Source organism: Ranitomeya variabilis, chromosome 4, assembly GCF_051348905.1.
Source record: "Ranitomeya variabilis isolate aRanVar5 chromosome 4, aRanVar5.hap1, whole genome shotgun sequence".
NCBI lineage: Eukaryota > Metazoa > Chordata > Amphibia > Anura > Dendrobatidae > Ranitomeya > Ranitomeya variabilis.
In genome coordinates, this window is record NC_135235.1 from 606640721 (window position 1) to 606664768 (window position 24048).

General features: G+C 42.8%; 1 long non-coding RNA gene, 1 other non-coding gene and 5 pseudogenes across 2 annotated transcripts in view; 1 reads left to right on the plus strand and 6 right to left on the minus strand.

The window, feature by feature from the left end:
* The window catches only part of LOC143769239 (uncharacterized), a 281786-nt gene that overhangs the window by 14612 nt on the left and 243126 nt on the right, over positions 1-24048 (plus strand). The gene's annotated exons all lie outside the window — the stretch shown is intronic.
* LOC143771355 (U2 spliceosomal RNA) lies at positions 1786-1996 on the minus strand (annotated as a pseudogene).
* LOC143771313 (U2 spliceosomal RNA) lies at positions 7917-8104 on the minus strand. The gene has a single exon (XR_013215074.1). It is a non-coding gene; the product is annotated as a U2 spliceosomal RNA (small nuclear RNA).
* Positions 8651-8747, minus strand: LOC143770798 (U2 spliceosomal RNA; annotated as a pseudogene).
* LOC143771342 (U2 spliceosomal RNA) lies at positions 9689-9899 on the minus strand (annotated as a pseudogene).
* LOC143771292 (U2 spliceosomal RNA) lies at positions 15946-16152 on the minus strand (annotated as a pseudogene).
* LOC143771275 (U2 spliceosomal RNA) lies at positions 22203-22413 on the minus strand (annotated as a pseudogene).

Below are 24048 nucleotides of genomic sequence, written 5' to 3' on the forward strand. Positions count from 1 at the left end.
TTGACATGTTTTACAAAATGGTGGCATATGAGAAAAAAACAAAAAACCCCTATCCCGTTTTATGAAAACAGTTGGAGGGGGCATTAATACACTTCCCTCCTCATCGGGGTCTTTTTTGAAGACGACTTGGTACATTCTCTTGCCATTCCAAGCCCCAAAAGAAGTTAAACATCTCTTCATAAATATAATAACTGAGCAAAACTTCCTTAAATATGCTTTTATGTCTTCATCACTTACAAAAGGATTATACATGTGGATAGTCAGGGTTCTTTTCTCAAACCGGAACAGAGGCAAAGCGGTGATACCTCTCATCACTTCCGCCTGCTGCTCCTGCATAAAACGAGAAAAAACCCTCTCACACATGCCTGATGATCTCAAAGTCACATCATGTACACCTTTGTTTGAAAAGGACTGCACACAAAAATAATCCTCATTGTCAATCTTCAATAAGGGAGAGAAGATTCTTGAATGCAAGAAATTTAGGTTTTTAACTTGCCTGTAATCTTTCTCCACCACAAAACGGATTGTATCCTTCAGGAAAAATTCTTCCACCTCTTGCTCCATTTTTCCACCAATAGAACGAAAAAAACCCAGTAAGGTCGTAAATAACTTCACCAGGTTCGATCCCTTCCGTCCAGCGTATTCAGAAACTCCCGTCTCCTGAAGCAGATCCTCCACGATCCAGGAATCCTTCCACGCCAAAAGGTAAGTAGAACACCTTCCTTCCTTCCCAATAGCAGCAGTCTAAAAAGACAGGCCGAGAAAGATATCTGGTGACCACCACCTGCCCTCTAACTCCAACCACTAGGATCGAAGCCAAAAGGCCGAGAAGCGATACTGAAGCCGCTGTGCCCCGTGGGCCGCACCAAGGCCTACCACCAATACCCATTGTGGAGACAGAGCAAAAGATTGGCGCCGCAGGGAGGACATTTTCAGAAACTCTGGAGGCCTTCTCAATGACAGTTCTGCTGTCAATGACAGTTCTGCTGTGTATGTGTGTCTGTGTGTGAGAGACGGAGAGTGTGTGTCTGTCTGTCTGTCTGTCTGTGTGTGAGTGTTTGTTCAAGCTGTGCACGACGCGTTTTGAATCTGCATAACTCCGCCTACTTTGACCACACCCTCCAGCCAGCCCCATTGTGACAGCACATGAATGTTCCGTGCTAAGATTCTATCTACTGCGGGCAGCGCACCTGGTTGGTGAAAAGCATTAGAATGCTCACACACACAGGTGTAGATGGACAAGACAAGCCTATTCAAGATCAGCACAGGCACCATTTTTACTTATTTTTTTCTTTTAAAAATGCATATAATACAACGCATTGAAAAGCCGGTGGTCCACAAGAGGGAGACAATGTTTCAAAAAAGAATTCCTGCGGTCAGAAATGCAGTATGTATGGCAGAACTACTCATTGGATACTTCAATTTAAATAGCAAGTGCTGACAGACAACAGGGGCCTAGTTTGGTAGCCGACACAGTATATTTGCAACACTGTAAGAAAGGCCTAAATCTTAACACACCTGTTGCAGCAACCAGTAAAGACAAATTGATTGATTGATTGATTGATTGATTGCATATTGAATGCAATGCAATGTTTGACAGACATAGGTGAAAGCAAGGCCAGGCAAGGCGCAGAAAATGTTGCAATTGGCCAGGAGAAATCAAACAAAATGCTACACTTGGCCTAAGAAAAGTGCTTCTTTGACCCTGAAATCAATTCACATAAAGGGTTAAAAGACAACTCACGCTGATTTCAATTCAATCTGTTTTTAGAAACTGGATCAGAGAAGGAGTGCACTGGTCCCGGAGATACTGCAATAACGGGTCAATGCGTGGAGTGGACAGAGCAAGCTCTTCTTCCATCTCCCTGTTCCAAAAATCCATTTAATATATGGTCCCCAAATAGGGGACGTATCAGATATTAAACTGATAAGAACAGATTTTTTTTTTTTTTTTTTTTCTCCCTCAGATGGGGAATTTCACGGTCTAGAAAACCATAACCGAAGAAACATACCCAAACAGCTGTGTCAAAATTCAAACACAAAAAGCCGTTCCCATCATCATCGGAAAAATTTTCTTTCTTTTTTCAAAATACATATTTACACAACAGGAAAAAACAATCAAGAAGTATTAACAAAATATCTCCACTTCTTTACCTTCCAAATGCCCTCAGCATCAAGCTCTCCTCTCTTCTTCACCTCCCACAAATAACAAACATACAATTTCCCCAAAATCACCTTCACACAATCCTTAACTAAAATAGCTTTTCTCTTGAAAACATACACATTCCTTACATCCCATAACACTTCCTTTATACACGCAAGCATTAACCACAACACTCTTCCTCTCTCCCCATCACACATTCCCAAACCAAACATGAACACCTCAAAAGTTAACAGACTCACACCACCCAATTCATTACATAAAGGCCCCATTCTTGCAATCACATTCCTAGCATACTTACAATTCCAAAAAACATGTATCACACTCTCACTTCCACCACAACCCTCTCTCGGACACATCTCACTTCTCACCAAACCACGGTTCCTTTGAAATTCTCTAACAGGTAACACTCCATGCAATGACTGCCACACAATCTCACTCTGTCTGTTTGTCATACCATCCATTCGTACCCTCTTCCACACCTCCTGTACATCCGACCCTCTAACCATATTTATTCCACACTCCATCTCTCTACACCCAATCATCCTATACACAGCCTTCTTATTACTCAACAACCTAATATCCACATCACACAGCTCATACTTCACCAAGAATTTATAAACCCACACATACCATACAGGCACTTCAAAAGCCACCGGACACCGCAAATCTCTCTCCCACCACTTTAAACGAAACAAATAAACCCCAAACAAATATCTACACATACATGAATATTTTCCATCCGCCCTAATCATCCTCAACACATACACCACGCTATTTACACCAAAAAACACTTCAAGGTTAGGAAAATTTAAACCACCTTTCTCCAAATGCTTCATCAAAGTTTCTCTCTTAGCCCTCTCCATTCTAGAATTCCATAAAAAAACAAACAATACCCTATTTAACCCCCTCAGACACATATGCCCTGGTGGAAAAACCAGAGCGATATACAAAAAAATAGGCAGCACCACACTCTTTATAATCAAAATTTTCCCAAAAAAGGTAAGGTTTCTCAACCTCCAAAAACACAACTTCCTTTCAACTTTCTCTTTCGCATCATCCCAACATTCCTTCCCATCCAGACTCTCAGAAAACTTTACACCCAATACCTTGATAGGCCCTTTTACTTCATTCACACCAACATCCTTACTCAAAGATCCTCCCCCAAAACTCTTACATTCACTCTTCTCCCAATTAACTTTAAAAGCAGACGCACCACAAAAAATAGACACTAACAATTTTACCCGCCCCACTGAACATTCCGAATCACATAATACACACACGTCATCCATATAGCCACTAACCTTCCATTCCCTACCCCCTCCACCCGGCACTTGTACACCCCGAATCACCTTATCCTTTCTCAACATACACAGCAATGGCTCAATAGCACAAATAAAAGCCACAGGGGACAAAGGGCACCCCTGACGCACACCCGAAAAAACATTCACTCTCCTCCCAACAGAACCATTCATCAAAACACAGCTATAAATATTCTTATATAGACTTCTCACTCTCCCAACAAACTCAGCCGGAAAACCCATTTTTAACAACACTCTAAACAAAAAACTATGCGACAACCTATCATACGCTTTTTCAAAATCTAAACTTAACAAAAACACGCCTCTCTTGCGACTCTTACAATCCCACAAACAATCCCTCAACATGCACACACACTCATGTATACGTCTTCCAGGCACCGCACAACACTGTTCATCCCCAATCACACTCCCTATCACATCACGCATTCTATTTGCCATTATTTTTGCATAGATCTTATAATCGCAGTTTAATAACGTTATCGGTCTCCAATTCTTTATATTTCTCAGATCACCTTTCTTTGGTATTAACACAACCATTCCCGCACGCATACTCTCAGCTACCTTCACATTTGCCCACATATATTTACAAACTTCCACAAAATCCTTACCAATCACCTCCCACATCACTCGATAAAACTCTACCGGAAGACCATCTTCCCCCGGCGTTTTATTTAACGCCATACTATTCATCACCTTCCATACCTCATCATCAGTCAACTCACTCATCACACTCCCTTTCTCTACCTCACTCAACTTATTCTCTAGCACACTCAACACTTCATTTTCCAAATTTCCATCCCTCCACTTCACCGCATACAGATCCTCATAAAACTTTGCTACTTCCTCACACATATCCTCCCCACATACTTCCCTCCCATCAGCCCCACACAGCACATTCATACTTTGTTTCTCCCCAAAAACCTTCTTGAAAAAAAAACGTGAGCATTTCTCATCATGCTCCAATCTATCAACCTTAGACCTAAAAACAATACTCCTTCCCCTCTCCATCAAAAATTCATGAATTTCCTTTTTAACCAACAAAATCTCCTCCTCCACCACCACTCCTCCTTCCCTCAATTTATATAAAAAATTTAAACGCGCATTTAAAGCTTCAAATTTTTCTCTCTTAATTGCAGCAACCTTATAACCTAAATCTTTAAAGAAAAATTTGGTCTGTTTTTTGACCCAATCCCACCAATCACACACATCCCGAAAACCACTCTTACCCTTACACCACTCTTTATATTGTCTTGCATACATCTTTCTCACTTCCACATTCTCCAACAAGCTACTATTTAATTTCCATAAGCCCCTACCAAACACCCCATTTACATCTATATCCACTTCACATGACACACACACATGATCTGAAAACAAAACACTCTCCTGCTTATAACTAATAGAAGCCATATTTTTGGAAACAAAACAATAATCCAATCTAGATTGTATTTTTCCACTCTCAGAAAAAAAGGTATTCAACAAAGGATTCACCTTACACAAACGCTGCATATCTCTCAACCCAAAATCACCAACCAAATCTAATAAAACCTTTCCAGACACATCCACATTCGCTTTCCCCACATCACAATTCATATCACCCACAATCACCACAGGCATTCTCCCCGGCACAAAAAACTTAATTTTTTCAAATAAATTTTTCCGCTCATTCTTATCCACCGGTGCATAAACATTAATAACGCAAAATTTAACATTTCTATACACAAAATTTGCTAATATACACCTACCCACCTCAATAACCACATAATCATTCAAAACAACCTCCCGCCCCTTTACCAAAAATCCCACACCATCATTCTTATTACATGCACTCCCCGACCATACAGATGCCCCATAAGGCCATTCATCCCCTTTCACACCATCCACCACCCCACACTCTTGCAAACAAAAAATTGATGCATTTTTCATAGCTAAAAAATAAAAAATTGCAGCCCTTCTGCACCTATTTTTAAATACTCTCACATTTTGAGAGATTATAGTGAAAACCATACTTAAAAAGGTCCAAGCACTATACAAAAACAGAAAGCCTTTGACTTAAGTCAAAGCTCTAAAGACAGAGGAAAAAAAACTTATGCATAATTCCAGACAATTTTAAACAGTCCCCCCACCATCGTCCTCCACCGTCTGCAGTGAGTGGCTAGTTTCCGACCCACTGGCCTCTCCACTCTCACTCCACCTTGGCTTCTTGACACCTGCTTTCCTCTGAGGTGCCACACCTTCTTTTTCTTCGTCACTTTCCCCACCACCCTCCCTGTGACACTTTTCACTCCCTCCACCATCATCCGACCAAAACTCTTCAATAACCTCCGGGTCTGAGAGATGTTCAGAACTTTCCACAGTTTCCATACATTCCGCAACATCTTCAGCGTCCCGAAGCTGCAACATGTCCGGGCGCTCCCCTCCTACCGCCCCTTCAAAGCCTTTTTCCACTTTCTTCAATTCCCTTCTAAGCTCCTTCTCCAAATTCTTCTTATATCCAGCAGGTGCCAGGAGAACGTCATCAGGAGCCTGAGAGGCAAGATATTCCCTCCGCCTCCTCTCCTCCCTCTCCACTCTGGCAGTCTCACGCTTCATCCGTTCCGCCATCCTCCTCCTTTCCTCCTCCTCCTTCCATTCTTTATCCGATTTCCTGGGCATAGCCCTCGGACAATCCTTGAACATGTGATCTTCGCTACCACACATATCACAGGACTTGGGTCTCGGGCACTCGCCCGCCACATGTCCCTCCCTTCCACAATTGCGGCAACACTGCCCTTTTTTACATGTAGCCTGCACATGGCCAAAGGAAAAGCACTTCCTGCAAAACATGGGCTGCCCTGCATAAGACAGGAAACCCCTATGTCCCGCCACGGAGAAGTTCGCCGGAGGATGCCTGAAGCCTCCCACACTCTCGGGGTCCTTCTTAAGTTTCACACGAAACTTATACTTACAGTTGAAAATCCCCAGACAGTTCACCTGCCTCTCTCCTTTCCGTACATATTCGCAATACCGCGAAAGGAAGCCCTCCAGTAAAGCTGGGTCCGTAAAAGGGTTATACACAGTTACCCACACAGTTTTCTCTTGCAGCCCAAACAAAGGCTCAAACTCTATTCCTTCCAAGAAGGGATCTTTAGAATGACTCCGCAGCCATTCAAACACATCAAGGCAGACATTTTCTTCTACAAAAGTCACATCATAAGTCCCTTGCCTAGGAAACTCATTGACGCTGTAGAAATCCCCTCGCCTTGCCCCAGCTTTACCTTCCAGAAGATCCTGCACGACAAACTTCACGGTATTCCTCTCAGAACTCCTTGCGTCCACTCCAATTCGGATGGTGTTCCTGACGAAATTCATGCTTCCAAATAACTGTCGGTATAAACCACAGATGACGCAAAATCCTTTGCAAAAAGGCCTGGATTCCTCCAGATAACTCGCACCAAATTCAGCTGCAACCAAAATGATCGCAGCCAAAAGGCCGAGAAGCGATACTGAAGCCGCTGTGCCCCGTGGGCCGCACCAAGGCCTACCACCAATACCCATTGTGGAGACAGAGCAAAAGATTGCCGCCGCAGGGAGGACATTTTCAGAAACTCTGGAGGCCTTCTCAATGACAGTTCTGCTGTCAATGACAGTTCTGCTGTGTATGTGTGTCTGTGTGTGAGAGACGGAGAGTGTGTGTCTGTCTGTCTGTCTGTCTGTGTGTGAGTGTTTGTTCAAGCTGTGCACGACGCGTTTTGAATCTGCATAACTCCGCCTACTTTGACCACACCCTCCAGCCAGCCCCATTGTGACAGCACATGAATGTTCCGTGCTAAGATTCTATCTACTGCGGGCAGCGCACCTGGTTGGTGAAAAGCATTAGAATGCTCACACACACAGGTGTAGATGGACAAGACAAGCCTATTCAAGATCAGCACAGGCACCATTTTTACTTATTTTTTTCTTTTAAAAATGCATATAATACAACGCATTGAAAAGCCGGTGGTCCACAAGAGGGAGACAATGTTTCAAAAAAGAATTCCTGCGGTCAGAAATGCAGTATGTATGGCAGAACTACTCATTGGATACTTCAATTTAAATAGCAAGTGCTGACAGACAACAGGGGCCTAGTTTGGTAGCCGACACAGTATATTTGCAACACTGTAAGAAAGGCCTAAATCTTAACACACCTGTTGCAGCAACCAGTAAAGACAAATTGATTGATTGATTGATTGATTGATTGCATATTGAATGCAATGCAATGTTTGACAGACATAGGTGAAAGCAAGGCCAGGCAAGGCGCAGAAAATGTTGCAATTGGCCAGGAGAAATCAAACAAAATGCTACACTTGGCCTGAGAAAAGTGCTTCTTTGACCCTGAAATCAATTCACATAAAGGGTTAAAAGACAACTCACGCTGATTTCAATTCAATCTGTTTTTAGAAACTGGATCAGAGAAGGAGTGCACTGGTCCCGGAGATACTGCAATAACGGGTCAATGCGTGGAGTGGACAGAGCAAGCTCTTCTTCCATCTCCCTGTTCCAAAAATCCATTTAATATATGGTCCCCAAATAGGGGACGTATCAGATATTAAACTGATAAGAACAGATTTTTTTTTATTGTGAAGCATCTTTCCAAGGCTCTGAAAAATGTGACCGAAGTCACACAAAAACAGAGCACAAGGCGAGGATTCATGTGGACCCTTCCCGGAGGAGAGGGTCCCCAATAAATCATCCCCGTCCCTCCGAGCCAGAAGGCCCAGCGAGGGTCAGGGATCTTCGATGCTCTCCCTAGCCGAAGCCGGGGGATAGCCATTGTCGTGCTCCCAGCGCCCAACCAGACTGCCACTCTGGTGGAGCTAGGAGCCCTGTTTCGTGTTGGTTTCTCAGCCCAAAGCTGACCAGACCTTCGACCGGGTTTGTAAAAATTTCCCATTCTGGCCAGAAGGCCAGGAATAGGAGGGGTTGCTAAAGAAAGTATGAAAGGCTAGGTGCGGCGTGCTACGGAATCTAAGACTTCCCCGGGTTCCACTCCAAGCAAGCTCAGACTCCCACCAGGGTCACCACTCCTGGGGCACATTGCACCATAAGCCCTCACACTTACTCAGCCCAATGACTTCGATCCTGGGGGCCATGCTTTCCACCAGATGACTATACGAGCCACCTGGCATACTAGCAAGTGCACTATCCCAGTGTGTATTAATGTATCAATTTACTAGGGTGGTGGGGTCAGGCCACCTTTTCAAAAGATACTACACTTGATCTTAGCCAAAAGGCCGAGAAGCGATACTGAAGCCGCTGTGCCCCGTGGGCCGCACCAAGGCCTACCACCAATACCCATTGTGGAGACAGAGCAAAAGATTGCCGCCGCAGGGAGGACATTTTCAGAAACTCTGGAGGCCTTCTCAATGACAGTTCTGCTGTCAATGACAGTTCTGCTGTGTAGGTGTGTCTGTGTGTGAGAGACGGAGAGTGTGTGTCTGTCTGTCTGTCTGTCTGTGTGTGAGTGTTTGTTCAAGCTGTGCACGACGCGTTTTGAATCTGCATAACTCCGCCTACTTTGACCACACCCTCCAGCCAGCCCCATTGTGACAGCACATGAATGTTCCGTGCTAAGATTCTATCTACTGCGGGCAGCGCACCTGGTTGGTGAAAAGCATTAGAATGCTCACACACACAGGTGTAGATGGACAAGACAAGCCTATTCAAGATCAGCACAGGCACCATTTTTACTTATTTTTTTCTTTTAAAAATGCATATAATACAACGCATTGAAAAGCCGGTGGTCCACAAGAGGGAGACAATGTTTCAAAAAAGAATTCCTGCGGTCAGAAATGCAGTATGTATGGCAGAACTACTCATTGGATACTTCAATTTAAATAGCAAGTGCTGACAGACAACAGGGGCCTAGTTTGGTAGCCGACACAGTATATTTGCAACACTGTAAGAAAGGCCTAAATCTTAACACACCTGTTGCAGCAACCAGTAAAGACAAATTGATTGATTGATTGATTGCATATTGAATGCAATGCAATGTTTGACAGACATAGGTGAAAGCAAGGCCAGGCAAGGCGCAGAAAATGTTGCAATTGGCCAGGAGAAATCAAACAAAATGCTACACTTGGCCTGAGAAAAGTGCTTCTTTGACCCTGAAATCAATTCACATAAAGGGTTAAAAGACAACTCACGCTGATTTCAATTCAATCTGTTTTTAGAAACTGGATCAGAGAAGGAGTGCACTGGTCCCGGAGATACTGCAATAACGGGTCAATGCGTGGAGTGGACAGAGCAAGCTCTTCTTCCATCTCCCTGTTCCAAAAATCCATTTAATATATGGTCCCCAAATAGGGGACGTATCAGATATTAAACTGATAAGAACAGATTTTTTTTTTTTTTTTTTTTTTTTTTTAAACCATTCAGGTTGTTTTATAAACAACAGTATGTAAGTCTTCCAAAAACCATCATTGTTGTTGTTTAAATATAACTCATCATCATGGTTATTCTTTATTTAATAGTTCAGAAATTTTCCATAAACAGGAACAGAAATCAAGCATATAATTACAATAATGCACTCTTTAGGGTCCTGGAGCTACTGGTACTTCACCAGATAATGCCATTTTAAGACCTTCCAGATGCCTTCAGCGTCCAATCCTTCTCCACCTCTACTCTTGTCCCACTTGTATATCACATATAGTCTAGATAGAATTATCCTTATGCAATCATTTACAGGAATCATTTTTCTTTTGAATAATCCCAAATTCCTCACATCCCATAAGCTTTCCATTACACACACCATTATCAACCATAAAATTCTTTCATTCATCTTACCACATGCCCCCATTCCAAACATTGCTACCTTCCAGTTAATGTAACTCACACCAGCTAGTTCTTTACAAAGACCACCCACACCTTTCCACACACTATACGCATAATCACAGTCCCACATCACATGTCTCACAGTTTCACTCGCACCGCATCCGTCTCTTGGGCATACATTCGTTCTAATCAAGTCCCTTCTTTTTTGCACCTCTCTTACAGGCAGTATATCATGCATGGCCATCCATACTACATCCTTCTGTTTATTTGACATTCCACATGTACCCAACTTTTTCCATATATCCGTTCCCTCATTGAAACTCAAATCCTTGATGTCACATTCAATCTCATTTGCTCTCATTTTTTTCCTTACTACTTTTGGTTTTTTAAACTCATTCATAGACACAGCCAACAAATCATTCTTCCTAATAAAACTCTCAATCACCTCATACCACACAGGACACTTAAAGGCGACAGGCACTCTTCCATCTCTTTTCACCCAACATAACCCATACAACATCCATCCAGCCATATATCGCACCATATATGCACCTTTGTTTCTTTTTTCCATTAAGACTACCACTGTTTTAATATAATGGAGGTTCAAAAAAATTCCAATGTCTGGAAAATCCAGACCACCGTTCTCATATGTTTTATATAGATGTTCTCTTTTTAATTTCTCCATTTTACTACCCCAAAAGAATGTAAATATTAATTTTTGTACTCTTTTTATTTTGTTGTATGGGGATGGAAAAACTCCAGCCACATACAGTAAAATGGGCAGTATCACTGCCTTAATTATGAGTATCTTCCCATTCAGTGTCAGGTCACGCATACGCCAAAAATTCAACTTTTTCTCTATCCTTAAGCCACACTCATCCCAGCTTTCTGTCCCGCTTAGATCCTCATTAAACCATACACCCAGCACTTTAATTGGACCTTCCATACATGTCACACCGTCCATCCTAACTCTACTGTCACCAAAACATTTAAAACAGCATTTATCCCAATTTACCCTAAAAGCAGACGCACCACAGAAAAAATCCAATAATAACTTCACTCTACTCATTGACGCAATACTCTCACTCACAATCACCACATCATCCATATATCCTAGTACCTTGGCATTCATTCCTTTACTTCCAGGTATTAACATTCCTCTTATGAGTTTTTCTCTCCTAATCATACATAACAATGGTTCAATCACACTGATAAACAATACAGGGGACATAGGGCACCCCTGTCTGACTCCAGACCTGATCAGTAATTTATCACTCAACCATCCATTCACTAAAATTTCACTCGACACCTCACCATACAGACATCTCACACCATCTAAGAATTTTTTTGGGAAACCCATTTTTTCCAACACTTCAAACATAAACACATGCGACACTCTATCGAAAGCTTTCTCAAAATCCAAAGCCAACACCATGCACTTCTGTTTCCTATCTTTACAGTCACCCAGTACATCTCTCAACAACATCAGGTTATCATTTATACATCTCCCAGGCACAGCACATACTTGGTCATCTTCCACAACCTTACCAATTACTTCACGCATACGATTCGCTAATATCTTACTATAGACTTTATAGTCCGAATTTAGCAGTGTAATTGGCCTCCAATTCCCCAATTTTTTCCTTTCCCCTTTTTTATAGATGAGCACAACCACACCTTCCTTCATTGATTCACACAGTTCTCCATTCTCCCACATATACTTACATACTTCTGTCAGATCCGAACCCATGCACTCCCACGCTTTCACATACAATTCAATTGGTAGCCCATCTTTCCCTGGTGTTTTATTTTTCTGAGCACTAAACACCACCTTTTTAACCTCATCCAGAATCACATCATCACACAGGTCCTCACATTCATCATTATTTAATTTTTTCTCCATGCTGTCTAACACCTCAGTCATCAATCCAGAGTCAATCCATTTTTCTTCATACAGTCTACCATAGAAACCCTTTACCTCTTTCATCACACCCTCCCCAGTTACACTCTCATCATTCTCATCCAATAACTCATCCATGTCCGTTTTTTTCCCATTCATTTTTTTGAAGAAATATCTGGTACATTTCTCATTTTTTTCCAGATGTTCTATTTTAGTCCTGTACATTATTTCTTTTCCCTTTCTCTCAATCAGACATTTTAGCTCATTTTTTGCTTGCACTAATAGGTCATCCACATCAATTCCAGACATACTGCATTTTTTTAGCCATTCAATCCGCATATTTAAATCTTTGAATTTATTTCTATACATGGCAGCTTTTTTGTAGCCCCATTTTCTGAAGAATTTTTTTATTTCCTCCTTTACCCAATCCCACCATTCCAACACGCATGCAAACCTATTTTTACAGTATCCCCATCTTTCATACTTCTTCTTAAAATCACTCATCACTCTTTCATCCTCCAGCAGCCTCACATTCAGCTTCCATACACCCCTGCCATGCACAAACCTCCCCTTCTCTTGGAACAGACCCCTCAAGTACTCGTGGTCTGAAAAAGGGACAGAACCTTGATCAAAATTAAAACACTCCAGATTTTTGGAAAAAAACATCCTGTCAATCCTTGACTCAATCCCCCCTCTGTCTGCCCTATATGTAGGTGGTGGATTGTCTGAACTTACCATTGCGGCATCTAAAAAAGAAAAATCAGAAATTAAATGAGATAATTTTTTCCCGGTTACATCACCGCTATCATCTGTGACACAGTTAAAGTCACCAACAAAAATTGTAGGAATCTTTCCTGGTAAAAATAAAGCTAATTTCTCTAGCAGAGCAAGACGCTCTTCCTTACCGGTAGGACTATATACATTCACCACTCTAACCCGCAGCCCCCTATACTTAATAACCGCTATAACACACCGCCCCACCTCCACCACTGTATAACTGTCCATACAGTACTGCTTGTTTCCCAGCAGGATCCCCACACCATCATTTTTATTTACATGTGACCCAGACCATATGTGCTGTCCATGAGGCCAGTCCTGGTCATTCGGAACTTCCGATAATCCGCACTCCTGCAGGCAGTAAATGTCCGCTCCCAGATTTCTCAGATACTTCAGCACAGTAGCCCTGCGTCCTTTAGATTTAATCTGTCTCACATTCAGGGATACGACATTAAGTGCAGCTTTGGCAGCCATGTCAGCACTTTTTGATAAAGGTTTTTACAGACACTCCACTTCTGTGTCAGCCTTCTCCTTCTGGAGGCAGGCAGGCGGACAGGTAAACGCTGGGAGAAGGAACCCCCTCTAAAAAAGCCATGTCAGGGGAGAAGCTGATGGCAGGGTACTCCCTGTCACTGATGGGACTTGCACTGCTCTCCTCTGCATAATGGTATGACAGACGGGGCTTCTTCACAGCTTGGCCAGTGTCCTCATCTGCGGACCTCCCTGCTGCTGTGAAGTCCCCCTGCTCCTTCACTTCACACTCACTGTCACTGCCATCCTCCTCCTCCTCTGTCTGCACTGTGTCCCAGGAGACCTGAGGTGCTGTTTTCACCTCCATGTCTCCCTCCCCGCAGGCAGAGAGATGTCCTGGGAGCTGTGAGCTGAGCTCCGTTTCTAGCTCCGCCCCCCGTGACACCTCCTGTGCAGTCACAGATTCCTCAGCCTCTGTAGCCACGCCCCCTGCTCTCTCCTCAGGCTGCCTGTCTGTGTCCGGAGCTCTGGGTGAGTCACACACAGCTGGCTGCTGATTACCTGAGGGGAGCTGATTACCTGAGGTAAGATGATTACCTGCAGCTGCAGGGGAGATTTTCTCCTCAGAAGAAATGGCTCCTGCTTTGCCATGAGGTCGACTTTCCTGCAGAGCATTGCCACCAGAGACTGTAGGGCTGGCAGACGCTACCTGGGCATACAGCCTGGCTCCAGCAGCACTGTTTGCCCTACAATCCCTATACATATGTCCTGCCTCCCCACAGCCATTACACACTATGGGGTTGGTGCAGTTTTTAGCAAAATGTCCAGGTAAGTTGCACTTTCTGCAGAGCATTGCAGTGGGGCAGTTATCCACAATGTGTCCATACTCATTGCATCTCCTGCAGTAGAAGGGGGCTTCAGGGAAAAACAAGTACCCACTATCCCTCCCAATAGAGAAGTTTAGAGGGGGATAATGGATCCCCCCAGGGCCCTGAGGGTCCACACCAAAACGGACAAAGAATTTGTGCTTTCCAGTCCAGAGCCCAGACTCCATGCTGATGACTCTGTGGGCGTACTGGACATAGGAGCAGTGTCTTTTAAGGAATTTCACTATTTCCTCCAGGGGCACAAAGGGATTGTGCATGAATACTACTAGGGGTATGTCCCCTCTAGAATAAAGGACAGTAAAAGTCAGTCCTGTGAGTAGGGCATTCTCAGTATGGTCTCTCAGTGCTCTGTATAAATTCTGGCAGGCTCCAGCAGATGAGAAAATAAGTACATACCGTCCATCCTTCCTGAACTCCTGTAGGCAGACAATGTCCTCCTTCTTCACCTTCAGCGTATCATACAGGATCATATTTACCAGGTATCCCAGCGAGAAATGCATCCTCTTCTCCTGCGCGACATCAATGCGAAATCCATTACGGACCCGGGCGTCTCCAGTCCCTGCGAAGCGGACTACCACTCCCATCTTCTTTAAGATCGCCTTCTCTTTCCTCCACTCCTTTCTTAAGCCATATAGTGACTAAAACCAAGGCATACTACACTTGATCTTAGCCAAAAGGCCGAGAAGCGATACTGAAGCCGCTGTGCCCCGTGGGCCGCACCAAGGCCTACCACCAATACCCATTGTGGAGACAGAGCAAAAGATTGCCGCCGCAGGGAGGACATTTTCAGAAACTCTGGAGGCCTTCTCAATGACAGTTCTGCTGTCAATGACAGTTCTGCTGTGTATGTGTGTCTGTGTGTGAGAGACGGAGAGTGTGTGTCTGTCTGTCTGTCTGTCTGTGTGTGAGTGTTTGTTCAAGCTGTGCACGACGCGTTTTGAATCTGCATAACTCTGCCTACTTTGACCACACCCTCCAGCCAGCCCCATTGTGACAGCACATGAATGTTCCGTGCTAAGATTCTATCTACTGCGGGCAGCGCACCTGGTTGGTGAAAAGCATTAGAATGCTCACACACACAGGTGTAGATGGACAAGACAAGCCTATTCAAGATCAGCACAGGCACCATTTTTACTTATTTTTTTCTTTTAAAAATGCATATAATACAACGCATTGAAAAGCCGGTGGTCCACAAGAGGGAGACAATGTTTCAAAAAAGAATTCCTGCGGTCAGAAATGCAGTATGTATGGCAGAACTACTCATTGGATACTTCAATTTAAATAGCAAGTGCTGACAGACAACAGGGGCCTAGTTTGGTAGCCGACACAGTATATTTGCAACACTGTAAGAAAGGCCTAAATCTTAACACACCTGTTGCAGCAACCAGTAAAGACAAATTGATTGATTGATTGATTGATTGCATATTGAATGCAATGCAATGTTTGACAGACATAGGTGAAAGCAAGGCCAGGCAAGGCGCAGAAAATGTTGCAATTGGCCAGGAGAAATCAAACAAAATGCTACACTTGGCCTGAGAAAAGTGCTTCTTTGACCCTGAAATCAATTCACATAAAGGGTTAAAAGACAACTCACGCTGATTTCAATTCAATCTGTTTTTAGAAACTGGATCAGAGAAGGAGTGCACTGGTCCCGGAGATACTGCAATAACGGGTCAATGCGTGGAGTGGACAGAGCAAGCTCTTCTTCCATCTCCCTGTTCCAAAAATCCATTTAATATATGGTCCCCAAATAGGGGACGTATCAGATATTAAACTGATAAGAACAGATTTTATTTTTTTTTTTTTTTTTTAAACCATTCAGGTTGTTTTATAAACAACAGTATGTAAGTCTTCCAAAAACCATCATTGTTGTTGTTTAAATATAACTCATCATCATGGTTATTCTTTATTTAATAGTTCAGAAATTTTCCATAAACAGGAACAGAAATCAAGCATATAATTACAATAATGCACTCTTTAGGGTCCTGGAGCTACTGGTACTTCACCAGATAATGCCATTTTAAGACCTTCCAGATGCCTTCAGCGTCCAATCCTTCTCCACCTCTACTCTTGTCCCACTTGTATATCACATATAGTCTAGATAGAATTATCCTTATGCAATCATTTACAGGAATCATTTTTCTTTTGAATAATCCCAAATTCCTCACATCCCATAAGCTTTCCATTACACACACCATTATCAACCATAAAATTCTTTCATTCATCTTACCACATGCCCCCATTCCAAACATTGCTACCTTCCAGTTAATGTAACTCACACCAGCTAGTTCTTTACAAAGACCACCCACACCTTTCCACACACTATACGCATAATCACAGTCCCACATCACATGTCTCACAGTTTCACTCGCACCGCATCCGTCTCTTGGGCATACATTCGTTCTAATCAAGTCCCTTCTTTTTTGCACCTCTCTTACAGGCAGTATATCATGCATGGCCATCCATACTACATCCTTCTGTTTATTTGACATTCCACATGTACCCAACTTTTTCCATATATCCGTTCCCTCATTGAAACTCAAATCCTTGATGTCACATTCAATCTCATTTGCTCTCATTTTTTTCCTTACTACTTTTGGTTTTTTAAACTCATTCATAGACACAGCCAATAAATCATTCTTCCTAATAAAACTCTCAATCACCTCATACCACACAGGACACTTAAAGGCGACAGGCACTCTTCCATCTCTTTTCACCCAACATAACCCATACAACATCCATCCAGCCATATATCGCACCATATATGCACCTTTGTTTCTTTTTTCCATTAAGACTACCACTGTTTTAATATAATGGAGGTTCAAAAAAATTCCAATGTCTGGAAAATCCAGACCACCGTTCTCATATGTTTTATATAGATGTTCTCTTTTTAATTTCTCCATTTTACTACCCCAAAAGAATGTAAATATTAATTTTTGTACTCTTTTTATTTTGTTGTATGGGGATGGAAAAACTCCAGCCACATACAGTAAAATGGGCAGTATCACTGCCTTAATTATGAGTATCTTCCCATTCAGTGTCAGGTCACGCATACGCCAAAAATTCAACTTTTTCTCTATCCTTAAGCCACACTCATCCCAGCTTTCTGTCCCGCTTAGATCCTCATTAAACCATACACCCAGCACTTTAATTGGACCTTCCATACATGTCACACCGTCCATCCTAACTCTACTGTCACCAAAACATTTAAAACAGCATTTATCCCAATTTACCCTAAAAGCAGACGCACCACAGAAAAAATCCAATAATAACTTCACTCTACTCATTGACGCAATACTCTCACTCACAATCACCACATCATCCATATATCCTAGTACCTTGGCATTCATTCCTTTACTTCCAGGTATTAACATTCCTCTTATGAGTTTTTCTCTCCTAATCATACATAACAATGGTTCAATCACACTGATAAACAATACAGGGGACATAGGGCACCCCTGTCTGACTCCAGACCTGATCAGTAATTTATCACTCAACCATCCATTCACTAAAATTTCACTCGACACCTCACCATACAGACATCTCACACCATCTAAGAATTTTTTTGGGAAACCCATTTTTTCCAACACTTCAAACATAAACACATGCGACACTCTATCGAAAGCTTTCTCAAAATCCAAAGCCAACACCATGCACTTCTGTTTCCTATCTTTACAGTCAACCAGTACATCTCTCAACAACATCAGGTTATCATTTATACATCTCCCAGGCACAGCACATACTTGGTCATCTTCCACAACCTTACCAATTACTTCACGCATACGATTCGCTAATATCTTACTATAGACTTTATAGTCCGAATTTAGCAGTGTAATTGGCCTCCAATTCCCCAATTTTTTCCTTTCCCCTTTTTTATAGATGAGCACAACCACACCTTCCTTCATTGATTCACACAGTTCTCCATTCTCCCACATATACTTACATACTTCTGTCAGATCCGAACCCATGCACTCCCACGCTTTCACATACAATTCAATTGGTAGCCCATCTTTCCCTGGTGTTTTATTTTTCTGAGCACTAAACACCACCTTTTTAACCTCATCCAGAATCACATCATCACACAGGTCCTCACATTCATCATTATTTAATTTTTTCTCCATGCTGTCTAACACCTCAGTCATCAATCCAGAGTCAATCCATTTTTCTTCATACAGTCTACCATAGAAACCCTTTACCTCTTTCATCACACCCTCCCCAGTTACACTCTCATCATTCTCATCCAATAACTCATCCATGTCCGTTTTTTTCCCATTCATTTTTTTGAAGAAATATCTGGTACATTTCTCATTTTTTTCCAGATGTTCTATTTTAGTCCTGTACATTATTTCTTTTCCCTTTCTCTCAATCAGACATTTTAGCTCATTTTTTGCTTGCACTAATAGGTCATCCACATCAATTCCAGACATACTGCATTTTTTTAGCCATTCAATCCGCATATTTAAATCTTTGAATTTATTTCTATACATGGCAGCTTTTTTGTAGCCCCATTTTCTGAAGAATTTTTTTATTTCCTCCTTTACCCAATCCCACCATTCCAACACGCATGCAAACCTATTTTTACAGTATCCCCATCTTTCATACTTCTTCTTAAAATCACTCATCACTCTTTCATCCTCCAGCAGCCTCACATTCAGCTTCCATACACCCCTGCCATGCACAAACCTCCCCTTCTCTTGGAACAGACCCCTCAAGTACTCGTGGTCTGAAAAAGGGACAGAACCTTGATCAAAATTAAAACACTCCAGATTTTTGGAAAAAAACATCCTGTCAATCCTTGACTCAATCCCCCCTCTGTCTGCCCTATATGTAGGTGGTGGATTGTCTGAACTTACCATTGCGGCATCTAAAAAAGAAAAATCAGAAATTAAATGAGATAATTTTTTCCCGGTTACATCACCGCTATCATCTGTGACACAGTTAAAGTCACCAACAAAAATTGTAGGAATCTTTCCTGGTAAAAATAAAGCTAATTTCTCTAGCAGAGCAAGACGCTCTTCCTTACCGGTAGGACTATATACATTCACCACTCTAACCCGCAGCCCCCTATACTTAATAACCGCTATAACACACCGCCCCACCTCCACCACTGTATAACTGTCCATACAGTACTGCTTGTTTCCCAGCAGGATCCCCACACCATCATTTTTATTTACATGTGACCCAGACCATATGTGCTGTCCATGAGGCCAGTCCTGGTCATTCGGAACTTCCGATAATCCGCACTCCTGCAGGCAGTAAATGTCCGCTCCCAGATTTCTCAGATACTTCAGCACAGTAGCCCTGCGTCCTTTAGATTTAATCTGTCTCACATTCAGGGATACGACATTAAGTGCAGCTTTGGCAGCCATGTCAGCACTTTTTGATAAAGGTTTTTACAGACACTCCACTTCTGTGTCAGCCTTCTCCTTCTGGAGGCAGGCAGGCGGACAGGTAAACGCTGGGAGAAGGAACCCCCTCTAAAAAAGCCATGTCAGGGGAGAAGCTGATGGCAGGGTACTCCCTGTCACTGATGGGACTTGCACTGCTCTCCTCTGCATAATGGTATGACAGACGGGGCTTCTTCACAGCTTGGCCAGTGTCCTCATCTGCGGACCTCCCTGCTGCTGTGAAGTCCCCCTGCTCCTTCACTTCACACTCACTGTCACTGCCATCCTCCTCCTCCTCTGTCTGCACTGTGTCCCAGGAGACCTGAGGTGCTGTTTTCACCTCCATGTCTCCCTCCCCGCAGGCAGAGAGATGTCCTGGGAGCTGTGAGCTGAGCTCCGTTTCTAGCTCCGCCCCCCGTGACACCTCCTGTGCAGTCACAGATTCCTCAGCCTCTGTAGCCACGCCCCCTGCTCTCTCCTCAGGCTGCCTGTCTGTGTCCGGAGCTCTGGGTGAGTCACACACAGCTGGCTGCTGATTACCTGAGGGGAGCTGATTACCTGAGGTAAGATGATTACCTGCAGCTGCAGGGGAGATTTTCTCCTCAGAAGAAATGGCTCCTGCTTTGCCATGAGGTCGACTTTCCTGCAGAGCATTGCCACCAGAGACTGTAGGGCTGGCAGACGCTACCTGGGCATACAGCCTGGCTCCAGCAGCACTGTTTGCCCTACAATCCCTATACATATGTCCTGCCTCCCCACAGCCATTACACACTATGGGGTTGGTGCAGTTTTTAGCAAAATGTCCAGGTAAGTTGCACTTTCTGCAGAGCATTGCAGTGGGGCAGTTATCCACAATGTGTCCATACTCATTGCATCTCCTGCAGTAGAAGGGGGCTTCAGGGAAAAACAAGTACCCACTATCCCTCCCAATAGAGAAGTTTAGAGGGGGATAATGGATCCCCCCAGGGCCCTGAGGGTCCACACCAAAACGGACAAAGAATTTGTGCTTTCCAGTCCAGAGCCCAGACTCCATGCTGATGACTCTGTGGGCGTACTGGACATAGGAGCAGTGTCTTTTAAGGAATTTCACTATTTCCTCCAGGGGCACAAAGGGATTGTGCATGAATACTACTAGGGGTATGTCCCCTCTAGAATAAAGGACAGTAAAAGTCAGTCCTGTGAGTAGGGCATTCTCAGTATGGTCTCTCAGTGCTCTGTATAAATTCTGGCAGGCTCCAGCAGATGAGAAAATAAGTACATACCGTCCATCCTTCCTGAACTCCTGTAGGCAGACAATGTCCTCCTTCTTCACCTTCAGCGTATCATACAGGATCATATTTACCAGGTATCCCAGCGAGAAATGCATCCTCTTCTCCTGCGCGACATCAATGCGAAATCCATTACGGACCCGGGCGTCTCCGGTCCCTGCGAAGCGGACTACCACTCCCATCTTCTTTAAGATCGCCTTCTCTTTCCTCCACTCCTTTCTTAAGCCATATAGTGACTAAAACCAAGGCATACTACACTTGATCTTAGCCAAAAGGCCGAGAAGCGATACTGAAGCCGCTGTGCCCCGTGGGCCGCACCAAGGCCTACCACCAATACCCATTGTGGAGACAGAGCAAAAGATTGCCGCCGCAGGGAGGACATTTTCAGAAACTCTGGAGGCCTTCTCAATGACAGTTCTGCTGTCAATGACAGTTCTGCTGTGTATGTGTGTCTGTGTGTGAGAGACGGAGAGTGTGTGTCTGTCTGTCTGTCTGTCTGTGTGTGAGTGTTTGTTCAAGCTGTGCACGACGCGTTTTGAATCTGCATAACTCCGCCTACTTTGACCACACCCTCCAGCCAGCCCCATTGTGACAGCACATGAATGTTCCGTGCTAAGATTCTATCTACTGCGGGCAGCGCACCTGGTTGGTGAAAAGCATTAGAATGCTCACACACACAGGTGTAGATGGACAAGACAAGCCTATTCAAGATCAGCACAGGCACCATTTTTACTTATTTTTTTCTTTTAAAAATGCATATAATACAACGCATTGAAAAGCCGGTGGTCCACAAGAGGGAGACAATGTTTCAAAAAAGAATTCCTGCGGTCAGAAATGCAGTATGTATGGCAGAACTACTCATTGGATACTTCAATTTAAATAGCAAGTGCTGACAGACAACAGGGGCCTAGTTTGGTAGCCGACACAGTATATTTGCAACACTGTAAGAAAGGCCTAAATCTTAACACACCTGTTGCAGCAACCAGTAAAGACAAATTGATTGATTGATTGATTGATTGATTGCATATTGAATGCAATGCAATGTTTGACAGACATAGGTGAAAGCAAGGCCAGGCAAGGCGCAGAAAATGTTGCAATTGGCCAGGAGAAATCAAACAAAATGCTACACTTGGCCTGAGAAAAGTGCTTCTTTGACCCTGAAATCAATTCACATAAAGGGTTAAAAGACAACTCACGCTGATTTCAATTCAATCTGTTTTTAGAAACTGGATCAGAGAAGGAGTGCACTGGTCCCGGAGATACTGCAATAACGGGTCAATGCGTGGAGTGGACAGAGCAAGCTCTTCTTCCATCTCCCTGTTCCAAAAATCCATTTAATATATGGTCCCCAAATAGGGGACGTATCAGATATTAAACTGATAAGAACAGATAAGGTTTCAACATAATTTTATTGTTCACAAAAATAACACATTACAAAAAAAAGGAACATTTGAAACATTACAATGAATAATACACAGAAATACCAAGACATTTTAAAAAACACAAATATAAAAAACACAAATATAAAAACCAATCACACAATTGTGTTCCATAATTGTATACACCACATTGAAGCAGCTTCTTTTGCACCATACAGTTTTTTGTCTCTAAGGTAATAAATATACATTTCACTTAGAGCGATTTTTATACAATTAGCTGAATCAATAAAATCACGTTTAAAAAGTAAAATATTTCTGACTTTCCACATGGCATTTTTAAAACAATTAATAATTATCCAGGCCACTCTGAATTGTTTAAGATTTGGGCACCTAAAAAGACCGTACAAGACATAAATATGGTTAAAATCTCTCAGGCCACATGCCCACTTTAGTAGTGGCCCTACCTTTCTCCATACCTCCTGTGCAAATGGACAGTTCCACATGAGATGTAGTACAGACTCGTTCTCGCAGCATGTCCCTCTTGGACATTTGGCCCTTGCCACCAGCCCTCGCCTATGTTGGAACTCACGAGTAGGGAGGCACTGGTGGACAATTGCCCAGGCAAGGTCCTTGTGTACATTTGCTAGGTATTTCCCGTACACATTTCGCCACACCGTCTTGGACCTTGCCTGTGAAAAATTGGAGACAGGAATTGTATCCTCCGAATGCCTACAAGCCATTGATACCTTCCTCTGATCTCCCAATATGTCAGGTTCCAATTCCTGGAGACCTAACAGCCTGACCGTTTTCTCAAGTATTACATACTGTTTAGGAGGACATAGGAGCACAGGAGAATCCAAAGGTAAGCGGAACCATCTTTTAAAAATCATTCCTGCTGCATATTTTAAAAAATAACTAAAAATGCCATCAGATTTAAAAACTTTAAAACAGAAACAGAAATATTTTATATAAAAGAAAGTAAAAAAATTGGGTACATCTTTACCCCCATTAATTTTGTCTTTATACATCAAAACTCGTTTTAATTTTTCCATTTTGGAACCCCATAAAAACATAAAAACAATTCTGGTTACTTTCTTAATCTGTAAATTGGAAGGGGGAAAAACCATTGCAACATACAACATAATGGGAATTAAAACAGCCTTGATAATTAGAATTTTCCCTTCCATACTGAGGTTCCTTAATTTCCAGAGAGAGATCTTTTTCTCTAATTTGTCTATAGTGGAGTCCCAATTAGGGGTACCTTCATTAGCTTGGTTAAAAACAATACCTAAAATTTTAATCTGATTTGTTTGAATCACTATCCCAGGGGTTATAGAAGAGTCCCATCTACCCACATTAAAACAATCACTTTTGTCCACATTTAGTTTAAAACCAGAGGCTTCGCAAAAGAATTGAGTATTTCTCAATACCCTTCTGAGGGAGGTGGAATCTGGGCATAATATGGTGACATCATCCATGTAACTTAAGACTTTAACTTGCATGCCCCTCCCTCCAGGAATAGGTACCCCTTTAATTACTTTATCTTTCCTTAATAAAGTTAGCAGTGGTTCCATCGCACAGATAAAGAGTAGTGGAGACAGAGGGCACCCCTGTTTTACCCCAGACAGCAGAGGAAAACCCTTTGTTAAAAACCCATTTATGGAGATTTGACTAAAACAAGAATTATATAAAAGCATGATGCGG